The sequence below is a fragment of the Eschrichtius robustus genome, chromosome 13 (genome assembly GCF_028021215.1).
Source record: "Eschrichtius robustus isolate mEscRob2 chromosome 13, mEscRob2.pri, whole genome shotgun sequence".
Taxonomy (NCBI): Eukaryota; Metazoa; Chordata; class Mammalia; order Artiodactyla; family Eschrichtiidae; genus Eschrichtius; species Eschrichtius robustus.
This window is the reverse complement of record NC_090836.1, coordinates 78,653,102-78,676,477: the sequence shown is the minus strand read 5'-3', so window position 1 is coordinate 78,676,477 and position 23,376 is coordinate 78,653,102. Positions and strand designations below refer to the sequence as shown.

General features: G+C 38.4%; 1 non-coding gene across 1 annotated transcript; it reads right to left on the bottom strand.

Annotated features, from left to right (window-relative positions):
• Positions 1–437: 437 nt before the first annotated feature.
• LOC137775958 (U6 spliceosomal RNA) lies at positions 438–539 on the bottom strand. Its single transcript, XR_011076090.1, has one exon. It is a non-coding gene; the product is annotated as a U6 spliceosomal RNA (small nuclear RNA).
• Positions 540–23,376: the final 22,837 nt, after the last annotated feature.

Sequence of the window (23,376 nt, the reverse complement as noted above, 5' to 3'; positions counted from 1 at the left end):
TCTGTATATCTTCTTTGGAGAAATGTCTATTTAGGTGTTCTGCCCATTTTTGGATTGGGTTGTTTTTTTTTGATATTGAGCTACATAAGCTGCTTGTCAATTGTGGAGATGAATCCTTTGTCAGTTGCTTCATTTGCAAATATTTTCTCCCATTCTGAGGGTTGTCTCTTCATCTTGTTTGTGTTTTCGTCTGCTGTGCAGAAGCTTTTAAGTTTCATTAGGTCCCATTTGTTTATTTTTGTTTTTATTTCCATTTCTCTAGGAGTTGGGTCAAAAAGGATCTTGCTCTGATTTATGTCATAGAGTGTTCTGCCTATGTTTTCCTCTAAGAGTTTTATAGTGTCTGGCCTTACATTTAGGTCTTTAATCTATTTTGAGTTTATTTTTTTGTGTATGGTGATAGGGAGTGTTCTAATTGCCTTCTTTTACATGTAGCTAAAAATATGGAACGTTTCATGAATTTGTGTGTCATCCTTGTCCAGGGGCCATGCTAATCTTTATATCGTTCCAATTTTAGGATATGTTCTGGCAAAGCAATCACTGGACTATTTATTTTTTAAAATGTGTGCATATATAACTTTGATATCATTTAATGATTTCATCCAACTGTGTTTTATGCATTCCTGTAAACCACCTTAGATCCTTTCTGAGAACAAGGTGGAATATAAACAACTATGCAAAACCAAAAACCTTCTCCAGGGAGAACAAGTAGCCTATGATGGTGGCTAAAATAGGAAACAGTGGTTTATTCAGGAAAAATGTGTCAAGTATGGTAGCGTAGAGAGGAAATGAGATATTCATACCAGTGATGACCTTATATTGATGACCTTATATATGCAGGATGAGAAGAGGAAATCTGGGAATAAGAAGACAGATGGAGAAGCTATATGAAGTTGTGGTAGTATAATATTCCTGAGAGAAGTCCATCTCACCAGGAGAGGAACTTTTGTCAGAGACTTTTCCCCTTGTAATTTATTTGCCAGAGATGAAAGACTGATGTATTCTGCAAGAGGCAGAAACAGTGAAGTTTGGGAAAACAAACCACAGGACAGGAATGGACTTTAAATTCACTTAGGGCAGTAGTTTTCAAACTTTATTTTAGCTGTTGAAGTTTTTTTCTTTTTCCTCCAAATGAGATGTTGCTCTGAACTCTGATGTAGTAAAACAGAAGCAAGCAGAACTTCTGAAGTTGAAGCAGAGAGGTGGAAGGTCTGTGGCCAGCCTGGTCCCATGAACCTCTGTCTTGCCTTCAAGATGCGCAGAGCTCTGAGGAACACCAGCAGAAAGTAAACTAGGTGGCAGCTCACAAACATCCCTCATCTTACTGAAGCTTGGGGAGACACTTGGGGTCACATATAAGGTCAATGGCAGAGCCAAGTCTTGACCTCAGTGTTCTTGACTCTGAGGCCAGTGCTCCGTCCAGTGTACATTAGTGCTGCCTGACACAGTTGGAGGGGCAGTCAGCTCCCATAGACTCTAAAGTCTGCGAAGACTGGAATTAGGTTTACTTCGCTGTTGTAGAATGCTTGGCCTGCAGTAGGCCCTCAAGAAATATTTGTCGAATAAATGAAATAGGTGACATATACAATGTCTTAAGTTGATTTACTCCTTGATGCTTTTAGGGAGTGAAATGGAGCTGAAAGATGTGAGAGTCTCTTCTTCAGGAAGAGAGGTTAGTTCCTGGAAGATAAATCATTTACTATTTTCATCTCCGTAAGCCTAGCATGATCCTTTCGCTATTCCTTTCCAGTTTAGTACTCGTCAGCCAGAGTGTTTTCACTTGTTTAGGTTTAAGATCTTTTTGGTCTTCCTGTCTTTGAATAGCTCAGAATGCAGGCCATTTTTTTTTTTAAACATCTTTATTGAAGTATAATTGCTTTACAATGGTGTGTTAGTTTCTGCTTTATAACAAAGTGAATCAGTTATACATATACATATGTTCCCATATCTCTTCCATTTTGCATCTCCCTCCCTCCCACCCTCCCTATTCCACCCCTCTAGGTGGTCACAGAGCACCGAGCTGATCTCCCTGTGCTATGCAGCTGCTTCCCACTAGCTATCTATAAACCAGCTCGTTTATAAGCTTTCATTCAATGGAGATTGACTTTAGCTATGGAGATAGATAGATCTCTTTTCACTGATCCGGAAGTTGATTTGAAGGCATCCCCACAGTAGTATCTCAGAAAAACCTTTATTCAGTTTAAGCCAAGCCCTCTTCAGCTTTCATTTTGCAACAAAACAGAAGAAGTGGCACCTGGGCATAACTCAACTGTGATCACTCACTGTAATTGCCTTTTAATGGCTTGAGAAGGGGACTTGTGCACAAAATCTGTGTGTTGGTGTCAGAGTTTCCATTTAGCTCAGGTAAAGATGGCAGCTAATGGCAATTTATTTGGTGACTTCCACCTGTGTCTTAATAGGTGCCTTACCCTGTCAGGTGTCCTGGGCAATTGACCATAAGAATGAACATCAGGAGAAATGCACTGAGAGGAGAAAAGAAAGAGTGAGCAGCTATCAGCTTTTCAGATATCAGAGTTACAGGCTTTAGCTTAGCTTGGCTGCCAGCACATTCTCTGCAGGGCCCTGCAGTGTCCATGTTCACTTTGTTTTTCTTTGGAAGAATTAGCAAAGGTATTGGTTGAGCTACCGGCTGCACCCTGTGGCTGAAACAGCCTGTTTAGGTCAGAGTAAAATGGTTAGTTATTCCTCTACCCTATTAGTTATTCCACTGCCCTGAAGTTACCTTTCCAAAGAAGCAGCCTCAAAGATCATTTTATCTGCAGTGCCAAGGGGTGGATCGGAGAAGGCACTGCCAAGATTTGGAGTGGCTGGGGATTACGGGCTAGTTTTTATGCAGGCAAATGGATCAGAGGGACTTTTAAAAAGTTGGCGTCAGGACTTTTTCTCTGTTTTTTTCTTTCTTCTGACTATAATGAATGAAGCATGTTAGACTCATTTTCAATTATGCAACAAGTCCCCATTCATTAGAAACCAAGGCAGTGATCCCAGCTGTATTTCAGTGGCTTTGAAACTGCAGCTCCCTATCTGACCCAAGGTTGAGCAGTTTCACTGCTCAGCGTCCCCGCTGCTAGCTCAGGTATCCTGGGAGCAATTAAATGTTTGCATATTCAGGAAAGAAAGCTGAATCTTCCCCACTTGAGTTTAGAGCACTCAGGGCTTGTCATTTGTTTCTGGGATATGGACAAATGGGAAATACAAGAGTTCCAATCTCATCCTGTGTTACAAGGGAAGGGAAGTGTCATGTAGCCAGGTGGGTAGGACCCTTGGATGGGTCCTCACAGTGATTGCTCCATATACTAAGACTGTGGTTTTGGGAATTCGTGTTCTTATGGCTAGGAACGTTCAGGGAATCTAGAGTTTCGGATACTGGGGAGGATAACAGTAGATAATAGTAGAATCCGCTTATATTCCCTAGTCTTAAACCTCCATCGAGTATCAGATATACCCTGATTTAATAACATCCTTTTTTGGAGGGAGTTGGGGACTGGAGAGAAGAAACAGAAACATACATGTTGATTAAAAAATATACTTCAATTTCAGAAACATCAAAATGTGAAAAATTGCATTTTAGCCTTGAGAAAATAAGTGTATTATGAAATCATGGGGAAATAATGTTATATTGGAACTGCATAATGAGACGCTAGATGAACTGGCTCTTTCTCTTCTAAGTGCCCAATGAATCGTTGGTGGTTAAGGTGAGCTTAAAGGTTTTGTTGCTTCTTGAAGGATTGGAAAATTGGAATGAATAAATGTAATCACAGCAATAATAATGACTACCACATGGAATAATGACTAGTGCAAGACAGCCAGATGCTTTGTCTATACTGTTTCCAATTTCTTCTGTAATCTGGAGACATGGTTATTATTCACCCTGTTTTACAGGTGAGGAAACTAAGGCTCAGGAAGTTTACATGACTTGGCAAAAGGTCACAGAACTACTAGAGGGTTAGGATGTGATTGGAAATGTGCTCTGTTTGGTGCCCCCAAAGCCAAGTTTCTAGGGTAGCAAAAGATGAAATGTTTAAGCCTTGAACCAGAGAGCAGCGAAGTGGAAAGGGAGGGCCTCTTTGTGACTTTGGAGAGGAGAGCATGGTTCTTTCTTTTTTTTAAAAATTTATTTATTTATTCATTTATTTATTTATTTATTTTTGGCTGAGTTGGGTCTTTGTTGCTGCACGAGGGCTCTCTCTAGTTGCAGCGAGCGGGGGGTACTCTTTGTTGCGGTGCTCAGTCTTCTCATTGCGGTGGCTTCTCTTGATGTGGAGCATGGGCTCTAGGTGTGTGGGCTTCAGTAGTTGTGGCACGTGGGCTCTAGAGCGCAAGCTCAGTAGTTGTGGCGCACGGGCTTAGCTGCTCTGCGGCATGTGGGATCTTCCTGGACCAGGGCTCGAACCCGTGTCCCCTGCATTGGCAGGCGGATTCTTAACCACTGCACCACCAGGGAAGCCCGAGAGCATGGTTCTTGTCTTGGCCCCACGATAATAGCAGGGTTTATTATGTGGCAGGTTCAAGGCCAGGTACTTTGCAAGCATTGTCTCGTTTAATTCTTACAACAGTCCTGAGAAGTTGTCACTATTCCCATTATACAGACAAGGAAACTGAGGCCCAAAGTAGTCATTTAGTTGGTAAGTTTAAACGGTGGTCTGACTTCAAGTCCTGTGCTCAAGACCAGTAAATTATTTCGTGACAAATGGAATTATGTTTTTCCCGGTAAGTTAAGACGTCTCTTCTAAATTCTCTCCCAAACCTCTGTTTCGCCTTCAGCCCCTGCTCCAAGCCCCCTGTGGTTTACGTGACCGGTTTTGTCAAGCCCATGCTTTGTTTCTGAGCACACATAAAGTAACCACAAGGTGTCAGTATAACATTACACAGTTCCAACACGGGGGAAAGGGCTGTGCATCTTCCCAACTGCATTAACCAGGTCAGACTCAAATCTCAGACAGACACGCCATTATCAGCAAGACTGGCCTTCATAGTTCATCCTGTTCTACATGCAAACACATGGAATTAATTCCCCACTAGCTAATCCTAGGGGCAAGGATCCCAGAGACCTCAGCTGAATGACAGTGGGGTAGCAGGAATAAATACTCCACCAAGACCTTGAAAAACCAGGGAAGGCTATTTTTAAATTTTTATTTTAAAAATATTTTGCATCCTGACCCTCCACTCCCCCTCCCTATTTAGTTTTTATGGAATTTATGTTTCAAAAATATAGAAGTTGTGGAAAGAGCAAGGAGAATAGGAGAAAGGCAGAGAGCCAGGCTTTGTTGTCAAAGGACAAGGACTCAGAGCTCCTAGGTTCCTTTCTAGGTTATTTTAACCTCGATATCCAATACCCTTGGACTCGTTTCCTCATGCATGAAGTGGGAGGATAGTGTCTGCCTTGCAGATTGTTGGGAATGTTAAGTAAGGCTAAGTCATGAAATATGTTTAGGTGCTTAATCATGGAAAATATGTGCTTTCTTCAAATGTTTGTTTCCTTAGCTTAGAGACTTACGGCAACTAAGAGAAAGACCAAGATTCATATTAAAGAAGGGAAGAGGATGACGTAGCTGGGGTAGAAATCAATACACAGTGTATGAACAAAGAGAATTCCTGTTGAGCTAATAACAAAAAATATTTACCAGGCTGACAGAACAAAAGGAATTCTGTTTGCTTCTCTCTGTACCATTTTGTAGTTTGTCATAATATAGTGGCAACAAGAAATTACCATGTTTTTCAAGAGGAGTGGGAAGATATGCATATAGAAATATGTTTGATTTCTAAAAGGTTCTTAGGCACCAGTTAAGTTTTATAGATGCGTATCTCAGATCATTCTTCACACGTGCCAGGGTTATCTGAATATAGACCAGGGTCAGGAGCAATGAGCTCTGTTTCACACCCAGCTCTGTTCTTTACTGGCTTTATGATTTAGGGCCAGTTGCTTAACCTCAAAATTATAGTAGCTCCTACTTTAAAGGGTGATATAAGGATTATATAAGATAATGCATGTAAAGTGCAAAACACATAGTAAGCCCTAGATAAGTGCTGATCATTATTATTGATAACTTTGCCCAGTTACAATAATAATAGCGATTTTCATGGGCCAGGAATTCAGTCACAGCTGGGAATCTGGTAATATCTGAAATTGCTTAGCAAACAATAAAGAGAACAAAAACCTAGGCTCCTCCTTGCAGATCTCTGCTGAAAGACTTCCTTATATCCTTTTATATTCTTTCAGGGTACTTGCAACAGTGCAAGGATTGTGGTGTCTTCTCAGGCCAAATTGACTTCCCTTTGCACTTAAATTGCATTCTTGGGGACCAGTTGGGAACCCACTAATGCTTTGAACTGGAGACTCCAGCAAGCCAGTAGGGTCAGAGGAATCTCTGGTTTCCAATAATTCACAGAACAGATGTCGCCACAAATAATAGCACTTTCGACCATAATTTCAATCCCTTTAATTCCCATTCCTCACCTTTTACAGAGATGCTTCCATTTGAAATCAAGCACTGTTATGTTCAGTAATCAAAAGTCTCCCATCAAATAAAAGCCTGGGAACATATGGCTTCAAGATGAATTCTGTCAAACATTTAAAGAATTAATTCCAATCATCCTCAAACTATTCTAAAAACTTGAAGAGGAAGGAACATTTCCAAATTAATTTTATGAGGCCAGCATTTCCCAGGTACTAAAGCCAGACAAGGACACTATAAGAAAAGAAAATTACAGGTCAATATCCCTGAATAACATAGATGCAGAAATTCTCAACAAAATACCAGCAAACTGGATTCAAGAACATATTAAAAGGATCATTCACCACGATCAATGGGAGTTCATCCCTGGGATGCAAGAATGGTACAACATATACAAATCAATAAATCTGACAAATCACATTAACAGAATGAAGGATAAAAATTGCATGCCCATTTCAAAAGGTGCAGAAAAAGCATTTGACAAAATCTAACACCCTTTAATGATTAACAGCTATCAGCAAATTAGGTATAGAAGAACTGTTTCTCAATACAATAAAGGTCCTACATGACAAGCCCACAGCTAACATCATACTCAGTGGTGAAAAGTTAAAAACCTTCCCTCTAAGATCAGGAACAAAACAGGAATGCTCACTCTCACCATTTCTACTTAACATAGTACTGGAAGTCCTAGCCATAGCAATTAGGCAAAGGAAAGAACTAAAAGTCACCCAAATTAGAAGGAAGAAGTAAAAGTATCTCTGTTTGCAGATGACATACCCTTATATATAGAAAATCCTAAAAACTGCACTAAAAAAACTATTAGAACTAATAAATGAATTCAGTAAAGTTGCAGAATACAAAATCAACATAATCAGTTGTGTTTCTATATACTAAAAAAGGACTGTCTGAAAGAGATATTAAGAAAATAATCTCATTTACAATAGCATCAAAAACAATAAAATACTTCGGAATAAATTTAACCAAGGAGATGAGAGACCTGTACACTGAAAATATAAACATTGATGAAAGAGATTGAAGAATATACAAATAAATGGAAATCTATCCTGTGTTCTTAGATTTGAAGTATTAATATTGTGAAAATGTCCATATTACCCCAAATGATCTACATGTTCAATGCAATTCCTATCAAGATACCAATGGCATTTTTCACAGAAATAGAAAACACTATCCTAAATTTGTATGGAACCACAAAATACCCTGAATAGCCAAAGCAGTCCTGACAAAGATGAACAAAGCTGGAGGCATCACACTTCCTGATTTCAAGCTATATTACAAAGCTATAGTAATGAAAACAGTATGGTACTGGCATAAAAAGAAGCACATAGACCATTGGAACAGAATAGAGTACCCAGGCATAAACACATGCATATATGGTCAACTAATTTTTGACAATGGCAACAAGAAGACACAATGGGGATAGGATAGTCTCTTCAATAAATAGTGTTGGGAATTAAAAAATGGGCAAAGAATCTGAATAGACATTTTTCCAAAGAAGACATGCAAATGGCCAATAGGTATGTGAAAAAGTGCTCAATATAACTAATCATCAAGGAAATGCAAATCAAACCCTTAATGAGATATCACTTCATAGCCGTTAGGATGGCTATTATCAAAAAGATAAGCGAGAACAAATGTTGTTGGCAAGGATGTGGAGAAAAGGGAACCCTCCTACGCAGTTGATGGAAATATAAATTGGTACAGCCATTATAGAAAACAGTATGGTGGTTCCTCAAAAAATTAAAAAGTGAACTACCAGATGATCTAGCAATCCAACTCCTGGATATATTTCTAAAGAAATTGAAATCAGTATCTTGAGAGAGATCTGCACATCCATGTGTATTGCAGCATTATTCACAGGAGCTAAGATATGGAAACTACCTGCATGTCCTTCAATGGATGAATGTATAAAAAAAAATGTGAAACATGTATATACAATGAAATATTATCCAGCCATAAAAAATAAGGAAATCCTGCCATTTGTGACAATATGGATAAAACTGGAGGGCATTTTGCTAAGTGAAACAAGCCAGACACAGAAAGACAAATACTGTATGATATCACTTATATGTGGAATGTAAAAAAGTCACCTTCCTAGAAATAGTAGAATGGTGGTTGCCATGGGCTGGGGGGGAAGGAGAAATGGGGTGATACAGGTCAAAAGGAACAAATTTTCAGTTATAAGAAGAATTGAGTTCTGCAGCCTTAATGTGTAGCATGGTGATTATAGTTAATAATACGTTAGGTGTTGTGTACTTGAAAGTTGCTGAGAGTAGATCTTAGCATTCTCACAACAACAACAAAAAAGGAGTTTATGTGAAGTGTTGGATGTGTTAATTATCTTGATCTTGTTAATCATTCCACAATGTATACGTATATCAAGTCGTCATGTTATACACTTTAAATATACACAATTATATTGGTCAGTTATTCCTCAATAAAGTTAAAAATGAAACAAAAAAGCCCCAACACTATTACGTTCTCCTCCCAACCATCCTCAGGGAGTTGAGCATTTCTACAGAAATATCAGTTATGTGGATTAGGTGTTTTCAAAGTATGGTCCCTAGACCAGCAGCATCAACATCACCTGGGAGCTTGTCAGAAATGCAAATTCTTGGGCTCCATCCAGCCTACTAATTCAGAAACTCTGAGGTGGTAGGGCCCAGCAATTTGTGTCTTAACAAGCCCTCCACATGATTCTGATGCTTGCTCAAGTTTGAGAATTCCTTCCTCGAGCCTCCAAAATAGGTCACCCCTCTACCATGGACAGGCTTTGGTGCTTGTTTCCAAGCACCTGGCTGTTGAGGTTAGATGCATGATGTTGTTCTTGATGGTCTTATCTTTATTTTATCATATTATCTCTTATTTTTCCTGTAGAGAAACCAACAGGATTTGGAATCCTTATGACCGAATCCAGCTGTCTTACTCAGCCTGCATATGCATAAATATATTTGACTTATTTCCCTCTATTACTCATTATTGCAAACTGCAAGGTTGAAAATTTTAACTGAATTTGCCCTTTTAAAAAATTTACAGTAACAGACTATTTCATTCCCTAATGATTCTTTTCTTTTGTGTGTGTGCTTTTTTTCTCTTCAGGAAACAAAACAGTGTATCTTTGTCATCTTTAATCCTGAGGCAGAAAATTGAGAACTGGTTGTGGATTTTGCATGGCTATGTATATGACAGGAGTTATGATTGCTTCAAGTATTGTGGTGCTAATAACAACAGTGCCAAAACTAATATATTAAATAAGGCTAATACAGCCATATAATTTACAAAGTACTGTTACATGTATTTTCTTATTTAATGCTTACTTTGCTATAGGTACTATTTTTATTTAAAAAATGGGAGAAACTGAGCTTTGGGGGTTACTCTTTTATCATTGAACATCATATGATTTTTTGCGGGGGAGCACCATATGATTTTTTAAAATTTTTGTTGGAGTATAGTTGATCTACAATGCTGTGCCAGTCTCAGGTGTACAGCAAAGTGAACCAGCCATACATTTTAAACAGAACTTTCTCTTGGAATAACAATAACAACTAAAGCATACTGGGTGCTATTCAATATCTATGTGCCAGGTACTGTGATAGGTATGTTCTGTTTTACTTGACCCATGAAACAGCCCCATGAGGTAGTAGATATTCCTGTTCCCATTGTACAAGTGGGAAAACAGTCTTACAAAGGTTAAATAACTTGCCTATATCATATATATTCTATTTTTTTAAAACATCTTTATTGGAGTATCATTGCTTTACAATGGTGTGTTAGATTCTGCTTTATAACAAAGTGAATCAGCTATACAGATACATATATCCCCATATCTCCTCCCTCTTGCATTTTCCTCCCACCCTCCCTATCCCATCCCTCTAGGTGGTCACAGAGCACCGAGCTGATCTTCCTGTGCTATGCGGCTGCTTCCCACTATCTGTTTTACATTTGGTAGTATATATTAGTCCATGCCACTCTCTCACTTCGTCCCAGCTTACCCTTCCCCCTCCCTGTGTCCTCAAGTCCATTCTCTACATCTGCATCTTTATTCCTGTCCTGCCCCTAGGTTCTTCATAAGAAGAAGATGCTTTTTTTTTTTTTTGATTTCATATATATGTGTTAGCATACTGTATTCGTTTTTCTTTTCTGACTTCCTTCATTCTGTATGACAGACTCTAGGTCCATCCACCTCACTACAAATAACTCAATTTCGTTTCTTTTTATGGCTGAGTAATATTCCATTGTATATATGAGCCACATCTTCTTTATCCATCCGTTGATGAACACTTAGGTTACTTCCATGTCCTGGCTATTGTAAATAGAGCTGCAATGAACATTGTGGTACATGACTCTTTTTGAATTATGGTTTTCTCAGGGTATATGCCCAGTAGTGGGATTGCTGGGTCGTATGGTAGTTCTGTGTTTAGTTTTTTAAGGAGCCTCCATACTGTTCTCCATAGTGGCTGTATCAATTTACATTCCCACCAACAGTGCAAGAGGGTTCCCTTTTCTCCACACCCTCTCCAGCACTTATTGTTTGTAGATTTTATGATGATGGCCATTCTGACTGGTGTGAGGTAATACCTCATTGTAGTTTTGATTTGCATTTCTCTAATGATCAGTGAAGTTGAGCATTTTTTCATGTGTTTGTTGGCAATCTGTATATCTTCTTTGGAGAAGTGTCTATTTAGGTGTTCTGCCCATTTTTGGATTGGGTTGTTTGTTTTTTTTTGATATTGAGCTGCATGAGCTGCTTGTAAATTTTGGAGATGAATCCTTTGTTAGTTGCTTCATTTGCAAATATTTTCTCCCATTCTGAGGGTTGTCTTCTCGTCTTGTTTGTGTTTTCCTTTGCTGTGCAAAAGCTTTTAAGTTTCATTAGGTCCCATTTGTTTATTTTTGTTTTTATTTCCATTTCTCTAGGAGGTAGGTCCAAAGGATCTTGCTGTGATTTATGTCATAGGGTGTTCTGCCTATGTTTTCCTCTAAGAGTTTTATAGTGTCTGACCTTACATTTAGGTCTTTAATCCATTTTGAGTTTAGTTTTGTGTATGGTGTTAGAGAGTGTTCTAATTTCATTCTTTTACATGCAGCTCTCCAGTTTTCCCAGCACCACTTATTGAAGAGCCTGTCTTTTCTCCATTGTATATTCTTGCCTCCTTTATCAAAGATAAGGTGACTATATGTGCGTGGGTTTATCTCTGGGCTTTCTATCCTGTTGCATTGATCTATATTTCTGTTTTTGTGCCAGTACCCTACTGTCTTGATTACTATAGCTTTGTAGAATAGTCTGAAGTCAGGGAGTCTGATTCCTCCAGCTCCATTTTTCTTTCTCAAGATTGCTTTGGCTATTTGAGGTCTTTGGTGTTTCCATACAGTTGTGAAATTTTTTGTTCTAATTCTGTGAAAAATGCCATTGGTAGTTTGATAGGGATTGCATTGAATCTGTAGATTGCTTTGTGTAGTAGAGTCATTTTCACAATGTTGATTCTTCCAATCCAAGAACATGGTATATCTCTCCATCTGTTTCTATCATCTAATTTCTTTCATCAGTGTCTTATAGGTTTCTGCATACAGATCTTTTGTCTCCTTAGGTAGGTTTATTCCTAGGTATTTTATTCTTTTAGTTGCAGTGGTAAATGGGAATGTTTTCTTAATTTCTCTTTCAGACTTTTCATCATTTGTGTATAGGAATGCAAGAGATTTCTGTGGATTAATTTTGTATCCTGCTACTTTACCAGATTCATTGGTTAGTTCTAGTAGTTTTCTGGTGGCATCTTTAGGATTCTCTATGTATAGTATCATGTAATCTGCAAACAGTGACAGCTTTACTTCTTCTTTTCCGATTTGGATTCCTTTTATTTCTTTGTCTTCTCTGATTGCTGTGGCTGAAACTTCCAAAACTATGTTGAACAATAGTGATGAGAATGGGCAACCTTGTCTTGTTCCTGATCTTAGAGAAAATGCTCTCAGTTTTTCACCATTGAGAATGATGTTGGCTGTGGGTTTGTCATATATGGTCTTTATTATGTTGAGGTAAGTTCCCTCTATGCCTACTTTCTGGAGGGTTTTTATCATAAATGGGTGTTGAATTTTGTCGAAAGCTTTTTCTGCATCTATTGAGATGATCATATGGTTTTTATCCTTCAGTTTGTTAATATGGTGTATCACATTGATTGATTTGCGTGTATTGAAGAATCTTTGCATTCCTGGGATAACCCCGCTTGATCATGGTGTATTATCCTTTTAATGTGCTGTTGGATTCTGATTGCTAGTATTTTGTTGAGGATTTTTGCATCTATGTTCATCAGTGATATTGGCCTGTAGTTTCCTTTTTTTTGTGACATCTTTGTCTGGTTTTGGTATCAGGGTGATGGTGGCCTCATAGAATGAGTTTGGGTGTGTTCCTCCCTGTGCTATATTTTGGAAGAGTTTGAGAAGGATAGGTGTTAGCTCTTCTCTAAATGTTTGATAGGATTCGCCTGTGAAGCCATCTGGTCCTGGGCTTTTGTTTGTTAGAAGATTTTAAATCACAGTTTCAATTTCAGTGCTTTGTGATTGGTCTGTTTGTATTTTCTATTTCTTCCTGGTTCAGTCTCGGAAGGTTGTGCTTTTATAAGAATTTTTCCACTTCTCCAAGGTTTTCCATTTTAGTGGCATATAGTTGCTTGCAGTAATCTCTCATGATCTTTTGTATTTCTGCAGTGTCAGTTGTTACTTCTCCATTTTCATTTGTAATTCTACTGATTTGAGTCTTTCCCCTTTTTTTCTTGATGAGTCTGGCTAACGGTTTATCAATATTGTTTATCTTCTCAAAGAACCAGCTTTTAGTTTTATTGATCTTTGCTCTCGTTTCCTTCATTTCTTTTCATTTATTTCTGATCTGATCTTTATTATTTCTTTCCTTCTGCTAACTTTGGTGTTTTTTTGTTCTTCTTTCTCTAATTGCTTTAGGTTTAAGGTTAGGTTGTTTATTTGAGATTTTTCTTGTTTCTTGAGGTAGGATTGTATTGCTATAAACTTCCCTCTTAGAACTGCTTTTGCTGCATCCCATAGGTTTTGGGTCGTCCTGTTTTCATTGTCATTTGTTTCTAGGTATTTTTTGATTTCGTTTTTGATTTCTTCAGTCATCTCTTGGTTATTTAGTAGTGTATTGTTTACCCTCCATGTGTTTGTATTTTTTACAGTTTTTTTCCTCTAATTGATATCAAGTCTTATAGTGTTTTGGTCTGAAAGGATACTTGATATGATTTCAATTTTCTTAAATTTACAGAGGCTTGATTTGTGACGCAAGGTATTATGTATCCTGGAGAATGTTCCATGCGCACTTGAGAAGAAAGTGTATTCTGTTGTTTTTGGATGGAATGTCCTATAAATATCAATTAAGTCCATTTTGCTTAATGTGTCATTTAAAGCTTGTGTTTCCTTATTTATTTTAATTTTGGTTGATCTGTCCATTGGTGAAAGTGGGGTGTAAAAGTCCCCTACTATGATTGTGTTACTGTTGATTTCCCCTTTTATGGCTGTTAGCATTTGCCTTATGTATTGAGGTGCTCCTATGTTGCGTGCATAAATATTTACAATTGTTATATCTTCTTCTTGGATTGATCCCCTGATCATTATGTAGTGTCCTTCTTTGTCTCTTATAATAGTCTTTATTTTAAAGTCTATTCTGTCTGATATGAGAATTGCTACTCCAGCTTTCTTTTGATTTCCTTTTGCATGGAATATCTTTTTCCATCCCCACACTTTCAGTCTGTATGTGTCCGTAGATCTGAAGTGGGTCTCTTGTTGGCAGCATATATACTGGTCTTGTTTTTTTATCTGTTCAGCCAGTGTATGTCTTTTGGTTGGAGCATTTAATCCATTTACATTTAAGGTAATTATCGATGTGTATGTTTCTATTACCATTTTCTTAATTGTTTTGGATTTGTTATTGTAGGTCTTTTCCTTCTCTTGTGTTCCTGCCTAGAGAAGTTCCTTTAGCATTGTAAAGCTGATTTGGTGGTGCTGAATTCTCTTAACTTTTGCTTGTCTGCGAAGGTTTTGATTTTTCCGTCGAATCTGAATGAGTTTGTTGCTGGGTAGAGTAATGTTGATTGTAGGTTTTTCCCTTTCATCAGTTTAAATATGTCCTGCCACACCCTTCTGGCTTGCAGAGTTCCTGCTGAAAGATCAGCTGTTAGCTTTATGTGGATTCCATTGTATGTTATTTTTTGCTTTTCCCTTCCTGCTTTTAATATTTTTTCTTTGTATTTAATTTTTGATATTTTGATTAATATGTGTCTTGGCATGTTTCTCCTTGGATTTATCCTGTATGTGACTCTCTGCACTTCCTGGACTTGATTGACTATTTCCTTTCCCTTATTAGGGAAGTTTTCAACTATAGTTTCTTCAAATATTTTCTCAGTCCCTTTCTTTTTCTCTTTTTCTTCTGGGACCCCTATAGTTCGAATGTTGGTGCATTTAGTGGTGTCCCAGAGGTCTCTGAGACTGTCTTCAATTCTTTTCATTCTTTTTTCTTTATTCTGTTCTGTGGTAGTTATTTCCACTATTTTATCTTCCAGGTCACTTATCCTTTCTTCTGCCTCAGTTATTCTGCTATTGATTCCTTCTAGAGAATTTTCTTTTCATTTATTGTGTTGTTCATCACTGTTTGCTTTTTAGTTCTCCTAGGTCCTTGTTAAACTTTTATTGTATTTTCTCCATTCTGTTTCCAAGATTTTGGATCATCTTTACTATCATTACTCTGATTTCTTTTTCAGGTAGACTGCCTATTTCCTCTTCCTTTGTTTGGTCTGGTGGGTTTTTACCTTGCTCCTTCATGTGCTCTGTATTTCTCTGTCTTCTCATTTTGCTTAACTTACTGTGTTTGGGGTCTCCTTTTCACAGGTTGTAGGTTCCTAGTTCCTGTTGTTTTTGGTGTCTGCCTCCAGTGGGTAAGGTTGGTTCAGTGGGTTGTGTAGGCTTCCTCGTGGAGGGGACTGGTTCCTGTGTTGTGATGTATGAGGCTGGATGTTGTCTTTCTGGTGGGCAGGACCCCGTCCGGTGGTGTGTTTTGGGATGTCTGTGAACTTACTATGTTTTTAGGCAGCCTCTCTGCTAATGGGTGGGGTTGTGTTCTGTCTTGCTAGTTATTTGGCATGGGATGTCCAGCACTGGAGATTGCTGGTCGTTAAGTGGAGCTGGGTCTTGGCGTTGAGATGGAGATCTCTGGGAGAGCTCTTGCCAATTGATATTACAAGGGACTGTGAGGTCTTTGGTGGACCAATGCCCTGAACTCGGCTCTCCCACCTCAGAGGCTCAGGCCTGACACCCGGCCAGAGCACCAAGACCCTGTCAGCCACACGGCTGGGTCATCCTGGAGAAGATGGACTAAAGCCGGGAGAAAGCTAGAGGATGGGAGACCTGTCAGAAGGCTTGTTTGATGAAATGAGGCAAAGGATGGTGACATTCTGTACCCAGGCTCTAGTCGTGAAGGGAAAGGAGTGCCTCAGGAAGCCGAGTACGTGCTTCCATGGCTGAGGCGCACACAGGCATGGATTCTCCTCTAGGTCTTAATAGGTCACATAATGACGAGGGAGTTCTTATTAAAACGTACATAGATACACACAGACACAGACACACACACAAATGCCTAAACAACCATAAAAACTTCCCTAAGCTCAACCATTGATATTTCATAGAATGTTCAAATGAAGGAGGGCACTTTTGACAGCCGATTCCAGAAGGTACTTGTATATTAGTTTTGCAAATTTAAACATGTCATGTGAAAATAATTTAGACAGAAAATAATCCAAAATCCTCTCTCACATTTAGAAAGACCTCTTAGTGAGCTTTGACAGGCATAACTGAGGTTGAAGAAATTGAACACTTGTGATTGAACAGGTCATCAATGCGTTTCCCTGGGCCTACAGTTTCCAGTCAAGGGCCGTTGGCCTGCCCATGGCCATCTGCTGAGGATCAGTCATAGATACACACAGTCATAATAGCTGACACTTACGGAGCCCTTCCTAGGCACTAAATACAGTGCTAAGTTTTTTTCATGTGTTATTTCATTTAATCCTCACAACAACCCAAGGAGATAGATGTTATAATCACTCTCCTTTTATAGAGGATGGCTTAAGGAATTTGCCCAAAGTCCCACAGCTGGTAAATGGCATAGCTGGGATGTGAACCCAGACGTCAGGTCAGAGCTTGCCCTCATATTCCGTGCCATGTTACTCTCCATGCTGCTTTTTTCCCTCAGCTACAGCTTGCTGGGAAAGCAGTGATTGCCTGAAGCAAGGGTAGCAAATCCATAGCCTGGTGAGCAGTCAGTGGTGGGGCCTGGTAGAAACAGCTGTGTCAAAATTAGAACAGGGGTTGTTCACTAGGCCAGTCAGGTTTCTTCTTGTGAATACGGACTGAGGAATATAGTAGAGTATTCTAGAAGGAAGGGGCTGACACCAAAAACAACTATGGAGAGAACTCATATAACTGAGGCCATAAGGCCTAGAGGTCTAGAGAAGTTGTGAATGGACCAAAGCAGTGATCAGGCAAAGGTATTAGTAAGCAGAGGTGTGAGGTAGGGAAAAGAGGCAGAGTAGAGGACAAGACGTATAGTCCTGGAGGAGAGAAATTATGACGTCACAGAGAGCTTCAGTGAACCCTGAGGGTCAAGAAGACAGAGACTGCCTCCAGGGTCCTGTCCATATTCCTTGATGCTCAACAAATGCTGGTGGGTTGAATAGGGAAGGAAGATGACTCATAGGAGGGTGGCTGGGTCCTGCTGGTGGCAGCACACCTGACGGCAATGCAAGAACTCTTGCTGCTGAGAAGCTGAGATTTCTTAGCCTCTGCAGCTGAATGACTTTCAGGGGACACTTCTCTCGCTTCTATGCCTCCTTTTTTCTCATGAGATTTCCTTCTCCTTTATTGACAAGAGTACCGTTTGATAAAACCCCATTTCCATTTCTTGACATTGCTTGAAGCTACTTTTTCTTTTTTTGACAAGACCACCTCAATGGCAAAGAACACTATTTATGTGAAAAGAGGAAACAATTTCTTTATACCCCCTTCAAACTTTCCTGTTTCCCTCATTAGGGATAGGAATAAGAATAGTCAATTCCACCTGAGAGTGATAGCTTTTTAAACTCAAAGCACATAAAGCTAAGGTTCGCCTAGATTTCTTAACATCTTAAGTGTAACAAATTTCAAATTACCTTTCAATAGTGAAAGATGTTTTGTTTTCTTTCTTTTGTAAGAATTCAAGATTGATCATACATTTGCATGAATAATCTAGATAATGACTTTTTATTTATTAGAATACTTTATAAAATTATGTCACGTATTCTCCTTCACTGTCATTTATATGCTTCAAGAATGGAGCTCAAGGCCAGTTTTATATAAAAGTTTACATCCTCCGGTTTGCTCCCTGGTACCCAGTCTTGAACATGTATTTAAAGGATCAGCTATGCATCCTAGGGGGCATACTTCATGGAGAGAACACAAGATTTTGATTAAATAGTGCAGATTTCTAGTCCCAGTTTTACCACTTTTCTGTAGTGATCTCAAGCAAATCACTTAATTCCTCTGAGCAGCAGTTTTCTCATATGTGAACTGGGGTACGTAATAGTAAATTTAGTAATAACTATTTAACATGATTTTTGTTAAATTTTGTTTTTGACTTAACAGCAATTTTGATAATGATCTGTATGTGAAAGCATTAACGTAATGATTATGATTGTTCCAGATTTCCCCTTAATGCTGGTTATTGGCTACAAGCTGCAATATTAGTATTTGCTATACACATCTTTATTTACTGACTGGGTGACTTTGAGCGAGTCATTTAATATTCTCATCATTGTTCTTTGGACAAAGACCAAAGTCTTTAGCATGGCTTGTCTCTCCACCTCAACACCACTTCCTTCCCTCGCTGTCAAAGCTGTAGTCATACTGGCCTTCTCACAGGATGGAAGGAAGCCCCGTCCTTTATACCTGAGAGCCTTGCATGTGTTGTTTCTCTGCTTGAAGTGCTCCCCAATTGCAGTCTTTCTCCACTTCTCTCCTCTCTTAGTTAATGCTTATAAGTCTCAGTTCACACGTCACATGTCTGGGGCAATCCCTGCCAATTGCTGGATTAGCTCAAGTCCACTGTTATGGGTGCTTCTACCAACTGTATACTTCTTCCTTGTACTCTTCACTGTAGATTTATTAGTGGGACAATTGCAGTGGGACTAAGCATATTTACTTAGTCAAAGAAAATTAATATATACCAACAATTACCTCAGTTAGTAGAGAGAGTGATCAAATGCATAAAGTAATTTATCTATTGATTATATAGTAATTGGGTTTGTCTACAAGTATATATAATTACAAGCTAACATAAAATAGTTAAAAATTGGTACCTGAGAATATATAAATATACAAAGGCAAGGTCAGGTAAAAAGATACAGTAAATATTTAGACTAGAAGGTCCAATAGGGTTAGTAAAATTGAGCTGTAAACGTGATTCTAAGCTTGCCAGGGGCCAAAACAAAAATGAAAATATGATCTGTTATGTGATGGTCATTGATCTGAGGGAAAAACACTCTAGTCTTCTGGGGAAAAGAAAGCTGTTCATGGCCCCTTTTTTTTCCGGAAAAAAATTTCTTTGAAGGGAGAGAACTTATTTTCTCCATGGCTCCTTGAGCAGCTTGGCAGCTTTCCAAAACCTGCAGCATTAGAAGGTCAGACGTTCTGTTCCCAGATCTCCTCTCCCCAACTCTCCCCTCCTCTTTTCTACTCTTCCCTCCTCTCACCTCCCCATGTTTCCTCCTTTTGTCTCCTGAAATTTCTATCTCACTGCAATTAAACAATAAACTTCAAATAATGTGGTCTTTCCCAGAGCTTGGGCGGTAGTGGGGGAATGTCTGAGTCTGGCATGTCCTAATCCGGTGGTGTGTGTAGTGAAAACAGTCCGACAGCCCAGCTGCAGCACTCACTCCACACTCACCTGGACTGAATCACTTCATCTCCCTGTGGCTCAGTTTTTATGTCTACAGGGGCTGCTGATGCCTCCTTCAAAGGGCAGCTGAGAAGCTGAATGAGAGAACACCTGGGGCTGTGCATGGCTGAGCCCACGTACCATAAATGTTCTCTCTTACATGTTTTTTCCTCCCTCTCAGAACTGGCATAAAGATTCATGGAGATATGTGTATTTGAAAAACTTTAGTATGCGTGTGAGCGTGTGTATATTCTAGAGGCCCAAGGAAAGGAGAGGCCCACTCTTCTAGCTTAACAAACAGCAAGGGAAGAATTGCACTTATTTCTGTTTACTAATGGTCTCTTCCCCTGATTGTTACTTTTTATATATTTTCACTTAATTTTTACCTAAAGCAAGACAACAAAGAATGGATTCATAGCCTCTAATCTTTTCATTATATGTATGTAATTTAAAAGTATATGTGTAATATATTTTTTAAAATCCCTATTTCTGCAAAATAATAAGACATTGCATCAGTGTTACATGCAAGTCAAGACAAAACAGGAAGTTGTGGGACCAGCTGTTTTCATGGCCAAGGGTGAGGAATGACTTAACAATTGAGCTTTAATTGGGGTTCCCCACCTTCACCACCTTTTTACTGAAAAATTGGACTCTAACATAGCAGAACTGAATCACTGCCAGAGATTTCTCTTTCTTTAAAATTCTCAGAATGTTTATTTGATCTCTTTTGCTAAATTTCTGTACAAAAAAAAAAAGAACTCGATTAGATTATGAAGCCTGTGAACCCTGAGTAAATTCTTCTTGCCTTTCTAACTTATTCAAACCAGATTTTTCCATTTGGGAAGGTCATGAGGAACGTGCAGTTTCTATAGGAGCCACCTCAGTTATGGTGGTTTCTATGACAAAGCTTTGGGAGTGACAAAGTATATTGCCCACTGGTTACCAGCATAGTCCAGAGGGACATGATTATTTGTACAGTGATTTCCTCTAATTTTTTTCTCCTGAAAGAAAATATCCTGGTAGCCCACCAAATCTAAAATTGGATACTCTGTATGTATCTCATTATGGTTTTGGGGATAAAGGAACTAAAAACAATGGTAGTTTAAAAATAAAATTGCTTTGTTTCCTCTGACTGCGTCAGAAATGTAGACTCTTTCACCAGGAGAAAAGGGTACTAATTGTGTGGTTATAACACACTAGCAAAAATGTCTCTAGCACCAAGCATTATAACTGGTAAAGGCTGAGTGGAATTATACACAGAAATCCAGGGTATTTATCTCTGTTAAGAATATTTAGATTTAGTAATCTATGGATATTATTGAGAAAGGTTTTAATGATCAGTATCCATCCAGAAGTGATATTGACTTGACTGGAAGGCCATTCTGTTTTGAACATCTGGCATTTCACTGGGTTCAGCAATTTTCTATCTTTACATTTTCTAAACTTGGAATAGTAACCCCAAAGGCGGCCACTGAGGGCAGTTCTTTGTGGCCTGTGAAACTCTATTACACAATTTTGCTTTGGGACTGGCAAAGCAACATTTCCAGCACTGTGAAGTTAATACAGTATTTACTATAGTTTCTACATTGTATCTATATAACATGTAATAAAGGTGAACATATCATCTTCCTCTCATTGAGTACTTACTGTGTTTAGTACTACTGAAAGTCCTTCACCTATATTATCTCATTTAAATCTGAGTTGGTATTATTATCATTCCCATTTTACAGAAGAGGAATTGAGGTTCTGAAAGTTTGTGACAGCTGGTGTGTATCCTGGAGCACACATTCCAATCCAGGAGTCTGTGGCTGTGGATTCATTCCTCTAAATTGCCACATGTGTCACCCCTCAAATGTCTGGCTAATAGTTACTGAATTATCAGTCGGACAGACAAATGAAGACTGGTTTGTGGTCTTAACTCTCCAGCTTATTTCCTGTGTGACCTTGGGCATGTTATTTATTCTTCGGCCTTGGTTTCCTTATCAGTCAAATGTGAAGAGCTGATGGGTTTTCGGATTCCCCTTATCATTCTGTTGTATGAGCCTATGATTAATGGGAATTGTTTGGGCAGTATGGATAATTTGAGTAAGCAGTGACTGTTATGATCTGCATCGCAGCTTTTTATCTGCATCACAGTGGCTTCACCATGATACAGGGCATGATAGATAGTAGAAAAGTACCCTGGGCTAGACATCTGATGACCTTCTGGAAAGAAGTGAGAAGATCTGTGCCTGGCATGGAATCAGTGCTCCGAAAATGTTTGTTGGAAGACTGGGGGCCCTTGCAATCTATTTAGGTGTATGACACAAATAGAGTATGTTTATGTAATAACACCAAAAATTGTAATAAAAATGATGACAACAACAACAACAATAATAGTGATTGCTGACTGAGGACAAAGCACTCGCCAACAGAAGGTTATTACTTGCATACAAACCACTAAGGGACCATTATACGTTTTACCCCTTTTATTGTCTTTTCCAGGCCAAATTTGGACCTTTGGATCTGGAATGACAAATCGATGCTTTCAGCCTGGTAGAGCTGCCTCTCAGCTGATAGTTCAGTTCCGGCAGCATCCTCCATCTTAATCTTCATAGCAGTGGCTTACGCAATAATCTGAATTTTATTACACTTTTGCACTTATTTAGAAAAATGCATGCAATGGAAAAATGGAAGTATAAGAGAGCTGATGTTAATGATAAATAATTTGATCCCATAAATTTAATTCAATTTAGAAAAAGATGGAAATTATCGAGATGCCAGAAGCTGAGACAGTTTATCCTTAATTGGACATTTATTGATTTTATGCCTGTCAACTGTGGTTCAGTTGTCAGAGGAAAGAACAAAATTACAGACATGCAAAATTCTAGAAACCCATAGTCAAAGATAATGTTTAAGATGGAATGTAATTAAGAATTTTATATTTCTTATAGCACATGGAACATGGAGTCTCACTTATAAAGTATGTGATGATACAGTTCAGTTTTTAAAATTTGATAATTTGCAGTATTACAATATGTAAGAAAATTGGCAACTTCATGTTTTATCACAATGCATATTTTTGCACATATATATATATACACCAAGGAATATATATTCACATATATACATGTATCCCAACATTTTCATTAGTAGCTCATTTTCCCAAATGTTTAGAAGTCATTTATCTTGTCACTGCAATTGCCAGCATAGTAAAACTTGAAAGGTCAACTTCTGAGAAGCAAAAATGGATGCTGAGTACCACTTGAGTACTGAAGTATTAGAATTTAACTCATAGGAGTATCCCTTCATTGTCAGTTACAGCCAACAGACTCATTTCTAATAAGCTTAATAAGCCTGACTTTCAACCTGCAAATTAGAAAAGGTTTGATCCAAATATGTATAAAGAAAGCAGTGAGTGAAGGTAGAGATAAATGACAAAAACAGCACAAAACTTACTGGAGGCAGAGCCAATTTCATAAGCTTTGATAAGCTCTTAGGATATCATTTGCAGGAACTTAGGTTTATATCAGTGACCCAGAGTCAGAAAGAAAGAGTTAAATGGCATCTATAGGTTCTATTTAAGAAGGCAGATTAATGGGTCATGTATCGTAAAAAGATATCTATCCAATATGGCAAAATAAATTGTAAGGGAGGATGAAAACTGACACATTATATCTTTGGAAAATGAAACACTGTGAACTATTTCATTTATTCACTTATTCATTAATTCCTAGATGATATATCAAGCAGCTACTGTCTATTCATTAATCCAATAGATATTTATTAAGCACCTACTTTGTGTCAGGCACTGTTCTATACTCTAGGGATACACCAATGAACACAGTAGATATAAGTATCTGTCCTTGTGCTGCTCACGTTTTAGGTGGTGAAAACAGGTGATAGAAAAAAAACTAAGTAAACATATAGAATGTCTGTATA